Source organism: Chanodichthys erythropterus, chromosome 7 (assembly GCF_024489055.1).
Source record: "Chanodichthys erythropterus isolate Z2021 chromosome 7, ASM2448905v1, whole genome shotgun sequence".
Classification (NCBI taxonomy): Eukaryota; Metazoa; Chordata; class Actinopteri; order Cypriniformes; family Xenocyprididae; genus Chanodichthys; species Chanodichthys erythropterus.
Window position 1 is genome coordinate 31,582,702 of NC_090227.1, and position 16,725 is coordinate 31,599,426.

Consider the following 16,725-nt stretch of genomic DNA (forward strand, 5'->3'; position numbering starts at 1 on the left):
GTCTTTCTAAATGTTTCGTTAGCATGTTGCTAATGTAGGCTACCGTTGGTTAAAGTTACCATCGTTTCTTACTGTATTCACGGAGACAAGAGCCGTCGCTATTTTCATTTTTAAACACTTGCAGTCTGTATAATTCATAAACACAACTTCATTCTTCATAAATCTCTCCAACAGTGTGTAATGTTAGCTTTAGCCACGGAGTATTATCAAACTTGTTCAGAAGCAAATGTAAATATCCAAATAAATAGTATACTCACATGACCCGAAGCATGCATGCAGCATACATGATGAACATCTTGCAAAGATCCATTTGATGGTTATATTAGCTGTGTGAACTTTGTAAATGCACTGTATTATAGAGTTGCGAGCTCGATGGGCAGGGAGCGAGAGATTTAAAGGGGCCGCGCGCTGAATCGGTGCATAGTTAATGATGCCCCAAAATAGGCAGGTAAAAAAATTTATTAAAAAAAATCTATGGGGTATTTTGAGCTGAAACTTCACAGACACATTCAGGAGACACCTTAGACTTATATTACATCTTGTAAATAAACTTTCGATGGCACCTTTAATGCAGTATGTTTTTGTAGTACAAGAATCAACAATCTTGTGAATGTTTTTCCTTGTATGCAAACAATCTGGTTCTTGCAGAACATTGCTGAAATGGTTGACTGAAGCTGACTCGGAAAAAAGGTATGTTCCTTAAGTTTCAACTGAGAATTAACAAACAGACTGAATTGCTTTATTTTTTTTAACACAGAGCATTTTCTCAGTTATGCTTCATTAACAATGTGGTTGAAGTGTATAGTGTCTCTTGGAATAAATATTCAAAGACATACACAAGATAAAACCTAAAGATAGAGAAAGTAAACTATTTTGTCTATGCAATGTTTCAAAATTTCTTTTGATTTATGAGATAAAACTTTCAACAACAGCTCAACAAGATTAAAAGACTAACCTTAAATGGAAAGATAAATGATAACCATGTGCTCTGGGTTATAAGGGAGGATGAGGAAAGAAAAGCAAGAAAAACTGCACCTGAGAAATGAAAGAAAAAACTCTGCACTTAAAAAGGACAACATCCCAACGTGGGTGGATCTTAATGCCAAACTTCAGAAACAGGTTACTCAAATTTCTGAGTATGTGGAAGGCAACAGGCAGAAAGCAGTCTCGCGGATGGACAGAATACAACAGGATGAGCCAAACAAGGAACATTGTGATACTTCTCGCTCTGCTGCTGGTGTGCGCTCTCGCCGAAGATGACCCAGAGCCTATATTCAGAGCACTTGGTGGGGAACTTGAGATGGGTTTTTGCTTTGGTGATGACATTGCTGTGTACAGACTGAATGCTGGAAAAAAGGAGCTATTGGGTCAATCCTCAACTCCCTCAATTTCACCACCTGATGCTTTTAAGGGTCGGATCAGTTTCTCAGATGACGTTGAAGGTCTGCTTGGTCTGAAGATCACAAATCTTCAGTTCTCTGACTCTGGAACCTACATCAGAGAGTGCTGGAACAATGACACTATGGAAAATTATCATAAACACTATCTCTACGTGTGTAATGAGGAGTTCGACTTACAGAAAATCTCACTGAAACCTGGAACAGGTGCAGATCTGGTATGTAATACGGGTTCCAGAAAACACATAACAGTAAAATGGTATAAAGACATATCTTTGTTCATGGATACTCAGATTTCTTTGGAACCATTACAACCTGAGCTTAAAAGCCTTATCCAGGCGGAAGACAAAGGCTCATTTTTACACGTTTCAGATGAGTTTATTCAGGACAGACCTCGTTTTTACTGCCTGGCTATGGAGGGAGGGCAATGCAGTAGTTTTCAACCCATAGGACTACCAGAAGATCCTGAGATGAAGATTGTTTATCGTTCTGTAGGAGAGCGCATAGTTCTTGCATGTTCAGTAGACCGCTTCAGACAGAGCCACTGGGAAACACCTTTTGGACAAGTTAACTCATCTGCACCGTTACGTCTCAAAGGGACAATCGAGGATCAGTTGTCCGTGTCGACAAGCAAGAATTCAGAAGACTATTCCCTAGACATTCCCTCTCTCTCTTCAGAATATTCTGGGAGCTATAAATGTTTCTCTACCTTCCTCGTCGAAGAGTATGTTGTGAATGTGTGCCCTTTGCGTGAGTCACCTGATATTTCATTTTCTGCAGAAGATAAGAAGGTGGTTCTCCAATGTGACTTCATGTCTTTACCAGAATTTAAAGATAAAGAGGAGGACACTAGCGTTCTGTGGTATCGAAACACTGGTGACCAAGAAATCCAAATAATGGACTCAGGGGATCCTTCTTTAACCCTACCTAATGATCTAAAGGGTCGGTTAAAGTTCTCAAAGACATATTCCTCTCTCACCTTTACTAAACCAAAAAAGGAGGACAATGGGACGTACTGGTGCGTGGTGCTGCTGGATGATGAAAGCTTTGTTTATGAGGATACTTCTTCCAATGATGATGATGAAGAGGATCAAGAGGATGAGGTGGACCATCAATTTGTGATGGAGGAAGAGTACATGGAAAAGTGTCTATTTAGGCAAGTCACCAATCTAAAATTTCAGTCATATCGTAGAGCTCAGCCTAAATCTGAGCCTGAGCCTGAGCCTGAGCCTGAGCCTGAACCTGAGACTAGCCTGACAATATATGCTGTGTGTGCAGGGCTTGGAGGCCTATTAGCATTGGCTTTTTTGGTTGGTATTGTGATGGTTATAAAAAGGAGAGCAAAGAAAAAATCTGCATCTGTTCAAGGAAGAGGTCTTGAACTATCTGAAGAGGAAGGAAGAGCACTTAAATCCACAAAGACGTAGAGTATGAGGTCACTCCTCATGATTCTTCTACTGCTTTATTTTTACACAATAATTTGCATAATGCATAATGTTCATGAAAAAATGTAATTGTGAAAATTGAGAGGAAACTACTCAATGTAAATAGATATTTCACCAAAAAATGGCAGTTCAAACTTTTTTTTTTCTTTTTTTTGTGGGGGGTGTTGGTGGACTATGCCTTTATGGTGCAATTTCACCTTTGTCTTTCACCTCATCATCAACCATCCTAGAGGTGAAAAAACAGATTTGTAAGACTTATTTAAAAGGGCGTTCAAGTACTGCAAAAGGGAGTTCAATATCAAAATTTAATTTGACAATAAATCTTGTAAATGCTTAAATGGATGACAAGTGTCTTCTATGTGCAAGTCTCAGGCGTGAGGGTATGTAAAACAGCTACTGAAACACGTGACATTTTCTTGTGCAAAGAAGACAAGCCCGGCTGGTTTGTTTCCCTGTCAAATCTTGAGTACACAGTAAGCAAATGGCGCTTTAAAAATAAACACACCATAAAGCCTGCATCAAAGCTGAATTCATATGAAGACAAACATATGGGTCTTAAAGAGATAGTTTACACAAAAATGAAAAATCATTTACTCACCCTCATGTTGTTCCAAACCTGTATGACTATATATGTTTTTGTTCTCAGAACATTATGAGGGTGAGTAAATGATGACAAAATGATCATTTTTAGTAGATGGTATACATATAATACATATTTCTTTTTAGCTCTTTTCTGTTTAAAATTGCATCATGTGTGATCACTGATCACGTACCCCATGCTTTCATCTGTAATGAAGCATTTAGTATTACTAAACTGCAACCGTTAACATCATGTCTCCCATGACAGAGATCTTGGTAATGATCCGTAAACATTTTCATTTTTCTCCTCACTGTGACATGTAGTATATTTCCTGTTCTAATTTCTCTTCGGTTTCCATTAATGTGTCAACAAAGTCTGAATCTACTGCTGAATGTAATATCCTAGTCTAACAGCTGGCTGTGTAAACAGCGGCAGTTAGTGAGAGAAAGGCTGATGATGTCTAGAGAGCACAGTACAGATTTGATGGACACGGTTATGTCACGTAAAGCTTCATTGGTGGTCCTGTGTGGAAACACAGATTAGTGAAACAGCTCTGTTAATGTGCATGCATGACATGACCAATGCATTCTCACCGAGGCTGGGCTGGCGGCCAACATACTGTTTGTTAAACAGCTATTAAAAGCATTTGAGTTACAATGGAATGGTCATACTTGTTTAAAAGCTTTAATCCATATTTGTGTTTTCATTATACAGGTGCGTTCTCAATGTATCCAGTGGATTTAAATGATTTTCTTTTTATAATAACACCTTGATTGCATTCAAAAATGCTGTCAAATGTTTAAAAAACAGATTTTGGAACATATAACGATCTTGAGAATTAACTGAACATGCTATAGCAACATAACCATGCAGAACTTGCTGAGTGAGACACAAAGAAACATTATAAGAGGTGTTGATGGACAACACTAAATAAAAATATTTTTGAAATAACCGATTAGACTCCCTTTGCGTGATTGAAGCCAGTGTGACACATCTAATCTCTAGTTTCTTGTTTTCTTTTCTTTTGATGTATGTCAATGATTTATAACGAAGTCCCTAAACATGAATCATCTAGTAATGTAGACCAGTTAGACAGGCAAGTTTTTGGATGGGCCACGTTTGCTTTCACTTGTCAAAATAAGCTGTCAACCTCCCTAACTGTCATTATGCATTATGCCAAAAGGCAAGAGTCATATTTCATGGGTGTCATTTGTGCTCCACAAACAACACACATGTATGTATTTTTATTAAACCTTCTGTCCTTTATTTGTAACATTTTGAAAAATCTGTAAACCCTTAATTCATTAATACCCAAGTTTGATTTTATTAAGGTTGTCTTGTATGTTAATATTACCCAGGTTATCTAGGTGCTGCATGGTCTTGTCTTGTGTAACTCATTTAATGACAGCATGCAATGAAAGACATTACCTTAAGCACATGAAAAGCATGTCTCTCCCTCAGTTATACCTGCAAGATTCTATCAGGCCTGTAATGAAGTGCATGTCCACTGGGGGGTGTCCTTTTTGTAAAGAAAATTAAACATCGCATTTGTGCGATCTAACTGGCCAGCAGATTTGACAGGAATTACCTTGTAGTTTATTGATTTTAATTAAAAATGCAAGCATGAAAGAAGGCTGTTTTTCTTTTCAGAGAGAGAAACACACCGACCTATCAGACCTCAGTATCTGGTTTCTTTTTTTTTCCATTAATGTTAAACATGACACATGATATGACTGTTTCCAAAAAATGTCAGTTCCTAGAGATGAGCCATGTTTATAACTCAAATATGTGTCATGAGGCAATGTGACTTTGCCGTACAGCAACACTAAATCAAAAAAATCACATTAATAAACTCAACCAACCAAGCGTATTTGTGCAGACAGGATATGGCCCCTGAAATAGCCCTGGAACAGCCTAACCGTACTAAAAACGCACACACAAACAAACACTATGAGCTGGGAGTGAGTTCTAGGACAAAAAAACACTAGCGGCATAAGTCTTCTTGCCTTCTGAGGGGACTGAAATTAAGGAGAGAGGATCGTCAGGAATGTCCATCAATTTAAACTTATGTTAACAAGAATGTGACGGGCGTCTAGGTGAGATAATGGCTGTTCGAATTATGAATTAGGTTGAAAAACCTGAAAAATCAATCAATAGAGCAGGGTTATTAAATAACACAACATTTTATGTGATAAATTAATTACACTCTTTGCTGATTAAATATTTTCATAACACAAAATGTACTGAGGAAAGCCCTCAAATGAAAATTATTTAAAACATGCATGTATAATTGAACCTTTTTATGAAATTCACATATGTTTTAGGAAATATAATTTTTTTTTTTTTTTTTTTAATAATAAATTATACAAAATCAATGCATTGAACTGACAGCGCCAGTAAAGAGTTAAGGTTTTTATTGTTTGATTTTGTCCGATAGCCAGTTTATTTTCATCTTGTTGATTCTATAATGTTTACTATTCCTCTCTTGAAGCATTGTTTAGCTTTATTCATCTGTTTTTATGGGACAAGCTGCCTAGTCTAAATAATGTTTCTGTCTTTGTTTGTACGCTGCCTCAGGGTGTTGGTGGACCTGCAGGTTTTTGCAGAAAGCAACATTCTGAAATTGATGTAAACCCGAACGCTGTTTAGTTTAAGGGATTAAAGGTGCTAAAGAGGATGTTTTGTTTTATACATTTTTGCAATATTACTTGAAACTGTCTTTACTAACTGATAAAAGACTATTTATTAGTTGCACTGAAAGGAATAATATTAATATACATCATCTGCGCACGAGGTAGGGCCTTAAAAACATCAGCCAATCGTTTACGCGATCATCATGTTTCCTGTATTAAACTGAGAATCAACTGAGCAGCAATCTGGTTTCTGTGTTTCTTATTTGGTTCTCCCACTTATTTGGTTTCAAGAGATTTGGAGGGGAATGGCAGAAGACAATTGAATAAAAAAAAATCGAACACTGGAATTTATGCGTTTCAGTAACAACACTATCAACGCTGAAATGAATGTGCAGCAGTCAGCTAGTACAGGTCAGTGTTCTTTACTGTAAGTTATTTATGTTCTTTAGGGGTTTAAGTACATAGCTTGGTATTTTGGAATTTTTGAAAAACCTACTTTTGCGAACATGTCCTAGGATTTTGGCCCGATTGGAACCAAACTAGTGCAGCAAGATTCTCTGGAGTATGTCAATAATTATAAAAAAAAGTTGAAATTTAGATTCACCATCTCTAAGTGGCAAGAGCTACATTTACTAAAATGTCTATAACTCGTGAACGGAATGAGATATATTTTAACAAAATCGGCACACATATGTAAGGCTGATCGGAATGAAACTTCCTGGTCCTGTTTGACTCACGGCCCTAGAGGCCTGTGAGAAATTCAAAAGAAATTTGCATTTTTCACGTGTGTAAAGGAATGTATATTGCGATTTTTTTGCATAAACAAGCATGCATACTTTAATTGCAATCTGACCATAGGTGGTGCTATAACTGTTAAAAAGCTTTAAAAACAATACATTTCCTATGGTAAATTGCCTGTAAATGGTCTTTTCCATCTATGATCTAAGTGATTACATGCTTGCTAAATAAAACATAAGCTAATATCTTTTTTATGCAAGTGCTTAAAGGCCTTAAAGCATTTGAACACTGTTAACTGCTGCTTGCAGCTTTATTTACTATTGTAATGTTATGTGCTTTGAGACATGAGAGCCACCTGTCATGACGCTTTTGTTTGGTCCCTGTTGTATGCATTCATGTGTTTTGAAGGAGACGTGGCTTTGGAGAGCTCTGAAGGGAGAGTGGAATCTAATGCTTTCAAAGCTAACTCGCTATTGATAGATTTCACGTGATGTCAACCCCCCCCCGGCAGGCAAAACAAGGCTTTCCTCCACTGACCGCCAGTCATTTTTACCAGGTTTGTAGTAAGATCTAGAAAGACAGTGATATTAAAATACCAAATTCAATATATACCTTATTATGTATACATTGTGCAGGCAAGCAAATGAACACAGAATATTAATGCAACACGAGGTTTCTCATTAAGCATTTTTTCCATCAAAAACCATTATAAAGAAAACGCGTTGCATTCATATTCTGGGCTCATCTGCTCACCTGTATATAGTATGCATCATCAAAAAGAGTTAAAGGTGCCATCGAATGTTTTTTTACAAGGTGTAATATAAGTCTAAGAATGAATGAAAGTTTCAGCTCAAAATACCCCATAGATTTTTTTTATTAATTTTTTTAACTGCCATTTAATTTTGGGGCCTAATTAGAAATGCGCCGATTCAGGTTGTGGCCCCTTTAAATCACGCGCTCTCCACCCCCGAAGCTCGCGCTTGCCTTAAACAGTGGATAAACACAGTTTACACAGCTAATATAACCCTCAAAATGGATTTTTACAAAGTGTTCGTCATGCATACTGCATCCATGCATCGGATTATGTGAGTATTGTATTTATTTGGATGTTTGCATTTGATTCTGAATGAATTTGAGGCTGTGATCCGTGGCTAACGGCTAATGCTACACTTGGAGAGATTTATAAAGAATGAAGTTGTGTTTATGCATTATACAGACTGCAAGTGTTTAAAAAATGAAAATAACAACGGCTCTCTTGTCTCTTGTGAATACAGTAAGAAACGATGGTAACTTTAACCACAATTAACAGTACATTAGCAACATGCTAACAAAACATTTAGAAAGACAATTTACAAATATCACTAAAAATATCATGTTATCATGGATCATGTCAGTTATTATTGCTCCATCTGCCATTTTTCGCTATTGTTCTTGCTTGCTTACCTAGTCTGATGATTCAGCTCTGCACATCCAGACGTTAATACTGGCTGCCCTTGTGTAATGCCTCGATCATGGGCTGGCATATGCAAATATTGGGGGCGTACACCCCGACTGTTATGTAACAGTCGGTGTTATGTTTAGATTCGCCTGTTCTTCGGAGGTCTTTTAAACAAATGAGATTTATATAAGAAGGAGGAAACAATGGAGTTTGATACTCACTGTATGTCATTTCCATGTACTGAACTCTTGTTATTTAACTATGCCAAGATAAATTCAATTTTTAACTCTAGGGCACCTTTAACTGAATTTGATCTTTTAATATCAGTGTTTTAGTACATTAAGACACTTTAAGGGTGGGTTGCACTAAGGATTCTTTAGCCTGGCGTCGGTTCACTCTGCTTGATCAGACCTTTCATTCTAAAGGTCCTCCTGCGTTTAAAATCTGTGTTTAAAATTAAGTGGTGCAACACAACTGGATTTAAAATAAAACCCAGATCAAAAAATCCTTGATTAGTGTTAAACTTTGCTTAATTTAATCCTTATTGGTACAACCCACCCTCGTCCCACTGTTTTTAGTGATTAAAATCACTGTAGGTGGTGTATATGGATCAAAAATGCCCAAAACTTGCATCTTGTTCACATATTTTTGTTTTTAAGATGGATAATTGACAGGCTTGTGTTGCATTTACATGGCTGTTTTGTCCTCCAGGGCTCCGCGACAGTCACGTATATTAAACTATGGCTGCGTCCGAAAACCTAGGTAGCTCACTTGCTGCATCGCTGCCTTATCAAACAATGACTTGTAAGCAAAGACTTACGTTTGGGTATGAAGGCACCTCATGAAACGGATTTCAGACAGACTTTTGAGGCAGCATATGAGTTTAATGATCTACCACAATATAGCACGAGCTTTGGTGAGAACTAAACAAATATTTAAAGGAACACTCCACTTTTTTTGAAAATAGGCTTATTTTCCAACTCCCCTAGAGTTAAACAGTTGAGTTTTACCGTTTTAGAATCCATTCAGCCGATCTCCGGTTCTGGCGGTACCACTTTTAGCATAGCTTAGCATAGTTCATTGAATCTGATTAGACCGTTAGCATCGCGCTTAAAAATGACCAAAGAGTTTTGATATTTTCCCTATTTAAAACTTGACTCTTCTGTAGTTAAATCGTGTACTAAGACCGACAGAAAATAAAAAGTTGTGATTTTCTAGGCTGATATGGCTAGGAACTATACTCTCATTCAGGCGTAATAATCAAGAAACTTTGCTGCCGTTCCATGGCTGCAGCAGTGCAATGATATTACGCAGCGCCCGTGAGCCCCTGCTTGCACAGGGAACGTGCCTTGCAACCATGGAGACGTTTGTGAGAGACACTGCGTAATATCATTGCGCAATGCAAATTTTAAGCGCAATGCTAACGGTCTAATCAGATTCAATGAACTATGCTAAGCTATGCTAAAAGTGGTACCGCCAGAACCGGAGATCAGCTGAATGGATTCGAAAACAGTAAAACTCAACTGTTTAACTCTAGGGGAGTTGTAAAATGAGCCTATTTTCAAAAAAAAGTGGAGTGTTCCTTTAATTACTACAGTAGTAATTTCTTACTAGAAATGACATCAAAAGTGTAAAATGTTGGTCAAAAATGTACATTTACTCACAAACGCAACTTTCGGACGCCATCTTTATTTTTGTAGCTCAACTGTCACAGATCGGAAAGCACAGGATTGTGGGATATCAAAGGCAGCTAAGGATACATCTATGCTGCCTTGAAAAATCAATCAGATGAAGGTGTCTCAGGAAACAGGAAGTGAAGCTAACATTGGATTCGGACGTGCCTTGATGCCTTCCTACCTTAGTTTTCGGACGCAGCCTATGAATTGCTGTTAAAGCCTCTCTGAAAATTACCCACCCTACCTTTAACCAATTATAACAAACTGCAGAACCGCAGAGACCATACGTGACAGCAGTCTGAGGGCAACAGCGCCAGGCCGCCAGTCTCACGCCGATGTTGGGGTGGAGCGCGGCGTTCGTACAGGATTTTACAGAGCGCGCGCAAGGAAAACAACTGCCAGTCAGTCTGAACAAATGCTGCCTTCACGTGCTATAGGAAATTTGATAATTCCCACTTCTGAAGTAGAGATTACGTGCTTAGTTTTGAGATGATAGGGCGTTCATATGCAAATTTGTTTTATCTATAGGAAACTCATATTTACGATCATTCCGAGAGCAAGGAACTGCAGAAACAGTTACGCTGTTACGCCGCTTTCGAGTGTCTAAACGCACAGGGGAAAATAGAATGAATAATGTCGCTCTGTTCACACAAATCATATGACTTTAGATGAACTTCATCTGTCCCTGTCGACTAGGGTGATCCCTTTGCGAGGCTCTTTATCACTATTGTCACTGCATGAAAAAGATTGATCAATTCGAAATTAATTTATTTGTGTTTTCCACAAGAGAGAAAGTCATCCAGGTTTGAAACGACATGAAGGTTAGTAAATACCAGAAATTGAATTTTTGAGTGAACCCTTAATGAACTCATTAAGTTAAAGGGACGAACTGTTCAAAAAGCAACTGGTTGTTCTTCAGGTACAAACAAACCAGAATCTTGTCTTCCCTTTTGCCCGTTTTCAGTCATAGAACGCAGACAAACCAATGACAGAGGAAGAGAATACCCCACTGGTTATCCACGCGCGCTGCCCACCCCCTGCCTTTACAGAAAGCCAACATTATCCATCTGTCACTTACAGACGCTCCGCACACGTATCATTTGGTTGATATAGGTGGGTTGACTCGGGAACCACAGGACTATTTGAATAGCAACTTTACTGGATCGAGTCCATGCGTATTTTATTGGGGAATATTTAAGCACATCGTGAATGGTAAGAGATCCGTGGATCGTCCTCTCGTCACTGTACGTTCTGATCTAAATGCTTTCATCAGGTTTTTATAAATGTTGTGTGTCTGCCGTGTGAATTATGCTCGTAATACAGATCATACTAACTTCTAGGCTGCAAATGCATTTGATAAAGCCTCTCTCGATCGGAGCTTGGGCAAGAAGTTGTGTCAGCGGAGGCTGTGTGGCGAGTGATGCTCATGACAGATGTAGCTGGGTTCAGTCTTTTAAAACTAATCTAGGAATGTGAACTGCGAATAGCTCAGTCCTGAATCTAATCAGTTGTAAATTAATTTATATACCAGTTATTTATTAGTTATTTGTGTAATGTCTTGGTGAAAGAGTTAAGTATGATTCGTTTTATAAGGGTAATAAATATTGAATGCATTTTATAATCACTTTACAGTCTTAAAACTATGTGTAAAATATTATGCATTGTACCTTGTTCCAGATATCAGACATACTCTAGTATCTATTGCAAACCAGGCTAAACTGCATTGCAAGTCTTATCTGGTCTCCAAACATGATCATATTGGTCTGTTGACTGGTTTTAGAGGTGTTTGGGTACTTTTCAGCAGGTTAGGCTTGGAGATGCATGTATACTAACTTAAATCAGCTATGACCAGCAAACTAGCCAAAAACCAGCAAAAACTGCAAACCATTTTAGGCTAATAATGCACTATAGACATTTTGATGGTTATTTATTGAGTGATACTATATTTATGCTTTTTGGGATATTATGGATTTGTCACTCACATTAGTGTCTTGCCTATAGCTATATTGACCATAGACACACATTAACCTTGAATAATACTGTGCCTGTAGGCATAGACACATGGAGAGAGTTTGAACATACATAACGTATGTTCTTCCACATACCTTAGAATCCTGCATATCTCTCTTGTATTAAAGGCACAATATGTATTAAAATATCAAAAAACCACTAGAACACTGATATATATTTCGTTGACTTGTTTATGTACATTATCCCAAATGTTTCCAAGAATGTTTAAATCCAGAGAAAGAAGCCATTTTTAACCAGGACATGGACGTGTCCGACTGTCCGTACATCGCCTATCAGTGACGTCATACCTGCACTACCCTCGATTTCTGGTTTTATTTTGTAGAAACCATGGAAACACTAAAGACGCTTTAATATATTACATGTTTTATTAGGCAAGAGAACAACTGTTCAGAAAACGAATTGCTATATAGCTCAACAAGTTTAGTCTTATTGTTTGAATCTTGTTTTCTTGATTTTCTGTGAGTACCATGGCTCAGAAAAAAACTCTATTTTGTCAAGAAGCAAACATAGCATAGGCCTAATCAGATGCAGCTTTATTTTTAGTAACAGTAATTTAGCATTTTCTCCATAAGGTTTGTATTTAATTGCATGCCATTTATCAGCAAAAGCCATCCGGCATTTATTAATATGATATTCTAAAATCGATCTACTGCAGTGGGCTCAAAGCATTTGTTCGGCTGCAACACACTCAAATGTATTTAAACAGCACTGCGTTCCCTCGTACGCTTGACCGGAAGAAGCGGAAGCGGCGACTGTGGCATAATAAATTCCGCTACGGTTGAGCCATGTGTCGCTATGTGCCCCGCTCTGCTTCATACTACAGTAACGTTAATAATCTCATCCATGTACATGATTTCTGCCCGAGTCCCATCCCGATTCTTTTCCGCCGGTTGTGAGGTGAAGATGACATCTCCCAATATTCCGTGCTCAAACTCGGCATTATCAAGCTACGCCTTCACTCTAAAAAATGCTGGGTTAAAAAAAACCCAAGCTGGGTAAAATATGGACAAACCCAGCAGGTTGGGTTAAAAGGCACCTATTATGCCCTCTTTCACAGATGTAGTATAAGTCTCTGGTCTGGTCAAGTTTCAGCTTAAAATACTCCACAAATTTGCCCCTATTTGGGGTGAGTAAAAACATGCCTTTTACGATATTAATATATTGCTGGCTAAAAAAATAAATCCAAAATTGGTTGGAAAAAATGGCTGGGTGAAAACAACCCAATCCCTGGTTCTGTCAATATTTAACCCAGCAGTTTTTAGAGTGTTTGCTTTGAATAGGCAACCTCTAGCGGCGAAAAATCTACATATTGTGCTTTTAAAGGGTTAGTTCATCCAAAAATCTAAATTCTGTCCTTAATTACTCACCCTCATGTCGTTCTACACTCGTAAGACCTTCATTCATCTTCGGAATGCAAATTAAGATATTTTTCATAAAATCCGATGGCTCAGTGAGGCCTGCATTGCCAACAAGACAGTTAACACTTTCAGTGCTCAGAAAGCTACTAAAGACATATTTAAAACAGTTCATGTTACTACAGTGATTCAACCTTAATGTTATGAAGAGACGAGAATACTTTTTGTGCACTAAAAAAACAAAATAACGACTTTATTCAACAATATCTAGTGATGGGAGAGTTCAAAACACTGCTTCATGAAGCTTCAAAGCTTAAATTTTTTGTTGCATATCAGTGGTTCGAAGTGTGAAAGTCACATGATTTCAGTAAACAAGGCTTCGTTACATCATAAGTGTTTCAAAACTTCAATGGTTTGCGTGACTTTGGCAGTTTGATATACACTCCGAACCACTGATTCGAAACAAAAGATTTGTAAAGCTTTGAAGCTTCATGAAGCAGTGTTTTGAACTTGCCCATCACTATATTGTTGAATAAAGTTGTTATTTTGTTTTTTTGGAGAACAAAAAGTATTCTCGTCACTTCATAACATTAAGGTTGAACCACTGTAGCCACATGAACTGTTTTAAATACGTCTTCAGTATACCTTTCTGGACATTGAAAGTGTCAATTGTTATGCTGGCAATGCAGGCCTCACTAAGCCATCGGATTTTATGAAAAATATCTTAATTTGTGTTCTGAAGATGAACGAAGGTCTTACAGGTGTGGAACGACATGAGGGTGAGTAATTAATAACAGAATTTTCATTTTGGTGTGAACTAACACTTTAACATCTATCTTAATAGTAAATTTGCAAGGGAATAAATCCATTTGCTTTTACATTAAAGGGTCTTTTCATTCCTGTGATTCAATTCAGAGTGGTCAAAAAATGTGCTATAGACATGCTATTGTGTTGAGAACTTGGCAAAACATTGGTTTTAACATTTCTTGGCAGGATGTAAACTTGTGACGAGTTTGAAATCCTGTACTCCAAAGTATTCAAATATTTAATTAATTCTCCAACTATACTCATTTATTAGGTGAGGTGAAAGCATAACTTTTTTAATCCATTTGTCACCTTTGGAGACATTAACTAGTTTTTAAAAACAGATTAATATATTCACAGCAGGTCAAGAGACCCAAAGAAATTTACAGGGGAGAAATGTGACAAGAGTCATAGATATACATTTTCTTTCAGTAGCACTCTCATGTCTGATAGTGCATGATTGTGCTGGTGCTTGATTGTGTTGGTCGATGTGGCTGGAGCGATTTTGTCAAATGGCAGAGAAAGCTAATCGTAGCTCTCAGTGTGCACACTGATGGAAATGAATTCCATATTCCCAATGTGGTAATCAGTTTGTTGAATGAAAAAGCAGAATCATAAGAGAGTTTATTGTAAGAGACAACCCTGAAAATCCTGTAAATGGTATGAAAAGAGCTGCAGCCAATGAGGCTTTCAAGTTTGCAGTGATTGAAGAGAGAAAGACTGTCTTACTGCAGTATAGACACTGAAGCATATGTTAGATTTGATTCTATTTTTATTATTTCAGGAGCCATCATAATGTGTTCTTGTTAAATGAAAGTGTAGTTATGTCAGAAAACATCGACCCAACCAGAGGTTCAAAAAAATACGACCAGCATGTTACATACAGCTGTAAGTTGAATAAATTCAATACATTGATCGTCACAGACAGTCTGATCAATCTCTTGATGGGGCTTGACTGTTTTAATAAAACAGCTCTTTTGTGCCGATAGCGTATATAACTGTCATTATATACACATATATTTTCCAAAAGGTTTTTTTACACCAATGCTATAGTAGAACCAATTTTGGTTCCCCAAAGAACTTTCACTCAACAGATCTTAAAAGAGCATTTTTTTTCTTAGTTTGGAAAACATTTTAAAAATCTACAGAACCCTTTTCCACTATAAAGAACTTTTGTGGAATGGAAAGGTTCATGGATGTTAAAGATTCTTCATGGAACTTTAAATACCAATAAAGAACCTTTATTTTTTTAAGACTGTACTACTGCAGTGGCAACTAGCCCCTCTCAGGGACTAATGGAGAGCACAAGGAAACCACCTCATTGAATGCTCAATTAGCAGGCCAGCGAGAGCCTTTTCATGCAAAGTTCAAGGAACCTGAGGCAACCGACATGGCTGTTCATTGATAAGGAATTTGTTGAGTGCTTGATTGTCATATCAGTAAATGTATGCCCTAAAAATGTGTTTGAAATTCTGAAAACGTCCAAAAGTGCCATGCTACATTTTTTTCTGACATGGCTGTTAATCTATATTAGCTGCAGAAGAGAATATATAATATTGCATTTCTGCTTCTTACTTTTCTTCATACAAAATCACTGATACCACAGACCATATTATTTCATGGAATAACAGAGAAAATTGTACTTGGAGGCCATCACTGCCAATTTTGTGCCACCTATGATTGATGAAATGGTTCTTAAGGGCTTACTGGAGAGAAACATGTGGCAACATACATCACAGCTAAAATAGGTTCTGCATTATTTAAGATGGTGTTTTTCATCATTTGAAGAGAAATGAAACTGCGATGAGAGAGGCACAGAATATGTTGCAGATATTGCATTTCTAATAGCAACACCTCAACCAGCGTGAACTGAAAACTGTAGCAACACATTGATTTGGAGCAGGTTTTGGGCAATTTGAAAGTGGAACGGTTTTTCAGCTGAGGAAAGTCCAACTAGCTTGGGTTGTCATCTGTGACTAACACTGAGATGCCATTCTAAAAGTTTTGAATTGAATTTTAGGCATTCAGAGGTAGAGGAATTCACATTGCTGTATTGAAGCACATGCTAATGGGCTTCCACCTCACTAGTCTCACAGAGCCAGACCTTTGACAAAATGACAATGGTCTATTCCACATCACAGCCTATTCTGGCCAAGAACTGCTTGCTTGGACAGGAACAGTGTTATTTTAAGATCACTGAGATACTACACTGCCCCGCCAAAAAAAAAAAAGAAAAAAGTTTGGATTTTAATAGGCAAATACTAATCTATGAATGGATCATTATTAGTGATTATTATGTTTCTAGCATGTTATATGTTTGGCAAACGGTTCTTTTAACCCTAAAAGATGGAGTGTGTAGCTTTTCTATTCTTAAACAACCATTTTTTAAGATGTATTTTGGCCATATTCCAGGATGACAATGTCAAGATTCATCAGGCTCAAATTGTGAGAGAATTGTTGGGAGGGAGCATGAAGAATCATTTTCACACATTGGCACTGACCTTAACCTCAGTGTAAGTTTTTGGGATGTGCTGGAGGAGACTTTACAGAGTGCTCACCTCTTGCATTGTCAATACAAGATCTTGACCAAAAATGATGCACCTCTCGAGTAAATGTTGTGATGATATT